We start from the raw sequence: 2,574 nt of genomic DNA, 5'->3' as shown, positions 1-2,574 counted from the left end.
TTTTTTTTAATTACTTATTTTTAACCATGGATTTGTCTAAATTGATCTAAATAAATTACTCTTTCTTAAATCTTTTTCATTCTAATAAATTGCAAAAGAGCTTTTAAAATAAAAGATGTTTTCCAACTTGGTTATTCAATTACTTAATCTTTGGCACTCATATCTTTCTTTTAAATGTAATTAACCTAAGTTTGGCCGGTTAACCGCTTTTAACGGATCTTAAAGGATGCCTTATCCCTTCCCTTTAGGATAATTAGAACTCTTACCTAGAATTTTAAGTTTAGTAGACCTTTTAATTGAAGTCATTTTAATATTACTTAGTTCAATATTTAGGTGTCCTAATTCACCGTAATTAATTAGGTGGCGACTTCTTAAGTTAGTTAATTTGGAAATCACCAATATGTTGTACACTAATTTGACCTTGGTTAAAATGGGGTATAACAGCTTGGCGACTTCACTGGGGACTTTAGGTTCTAAACCATAACAAACTTAGGTTAATAATTAAGTTTTTAACATTTGCTTGTTTCGTGTTTGTTGTTTGTTTTATTTTAAATGCCTAAATGATTTACTTATCATGCTTATGTGATATTAACTGGCTATTTGTTACTGTTTTATATAAATTGTTTATTTGTTATTGCTTTATATAAATTGTCATTCCGTTCATACTTACTCCGATTCTGGAAAATTCACACTATCACACGTACACGCGAGGTGTGTTTTGCGCACTCGCAAATTTCTTTTAAATCCCAAAATTTAGGAGAGTTGGCATATGCGCGGGGTGTCCGGATCTTTTTCTGTGTGACCGCGTAGCCTTCTCACTCGAGTTGTCCACTCGGGAACCTTGTGTCTAGTAAGCCCACTCTTAATCAACCCAAGATAGAGCTAAACCAACACCTTTTACGGTACATGCATCATATAAACCTAAGAGGCTTAATACCCTTGGTGTATCAAGTTCATTAGTCAACTTTATCCAAATGTCCAAGTGGGTTCAAGACCCCGAGTGACTCTTATCATTTGTTTGTGCATTATTTGAAAAATAGTTGTGCCAAAATATGGATCGTTGGTTCTAAATTAATTAAACTTAGGATGAAGGGAATTACTAACCTTTTGTGATGCAGATAGCTATAAAGATCGCAAGTTTTGGCCTATGGAGATTAAATCACGAACATGCCATGAGAAGAAGATGCGTAAATGCAATGAAGAACTTTACCCCGAGTGACTCTTATCATTTGTTTGTGCATTATTTGAAAAATAGTTGTGCCAAAATATGGATCGTTGGTTCTAAATTAATTAAACTTAGGATGAAGGGAATTACTAACCTTTTGTGATGCAGATAGCTATAAAGATCGCAAGTTTTGGCCTATGGAGATTAAATCACGAACATGCCATGAGAAGAAGATGCGTAGATGCAATGAAGAACTTTATTTTTATTGCTTTTTGACTTGTATTAAAGTTTAAAGCTATTTTGGTATTTAATTCTGGGAATAGATTCGTTTAATTAATTAAAGAGCAATGGAATGACATATTTTGGCACATTTATTCTTCAAATACGCGTTAGGCCTACCTCTGGGATAAAGAGGTCCCCTGTATATTAGGACGCATTATTTGATATATTTGTCGTGCTTTATAAATATTTGTTTGCTTACTTGCTACGTGACTTATATGAATTTATTTGTAACATAATTGATTATTACTAACATCATCTTTGTTTTTTTTTCTTCTTATTCTTTCAGAAGAGAATTTATCTTGCCTTTATCTTATTCTTTAATTGATATATTTGCATTTTTTACAAATTCTTATGTTGTGATCATAAATTATTTAGTTTTATATTAATATCTCCATGTTTAGTGCATTTTTATAAATCTAAAGCATCTATTAGGCACATAATTATTTTAGGCTTACGCAAAATTTTAATTTAATGACCTTGTTTAATTTTTTTCTTAGGTAATATTTTACAAAAAACTCACTTTCTTCCTTCAAAATTTGAAAAATGTTGATTTCCTTCCTTTGATCTTCTCAATATTCGTATCCGCGATTTGCTTTAAGAATTTTCTTCTTACTTTTAAAAATTGGCATAATTGTTTATCGTTAGGTGTGATATTTTTTGCCCGTTAAAACTTTATACACCCGTGCCAAAATTACTCTTATAAATCTTTACCTTCTCAAGCTTTTACGGGAATAATCCTATCTTTTTAGCAATAAAGTCCTTTTTCACTAGTTCCACATTTCGTAGAATCTATTTGGCATTCGATCTACGTTATGGAGCTTTTACTTTTGCTTTCAATTTCTTTCAATTTTGACATCATTTGTTGCTCCTTAAATTGGTAGATTCGTGCAATCTACCAAATAGCACTTGTCGATATTTGTTCGATTTTTCTACATCAAATGCAATGCTTCTTCAATTCAAGATAGTCGCACCATTCTTTTTACGCACTATTTCCAAGTGTCGGCATGCAAGTCGAGGGAATCTCATAGGTCTTTCAATTGTTTGACATTTTCTCCACCCTTGACAATTTTAAATCCGTCAAATACTAAAGTAGAGCTTAAGGTCATTCAACCTTCCAATTTATCAAT

Source organism: Solanum tuberosum, unplaced genomic scaffold, assembly GCF_000226075.1.
Source record: "Solanum tuberosum cultivar DM 1-3 516 R44 unplaced genomic scaffold, SolTub_3.0 scf00018, whole genome shotgun sequence".
Classification (NCBI taxonomy): Eukaryota; Viridiplantae; Streptophyta; class Magnoliopsida; order Solanales; family Solanaceae; genus Solanum; species Solanum tuberosum.
This window is presented reverse-complemented; position numbering follows the sequence as displayed.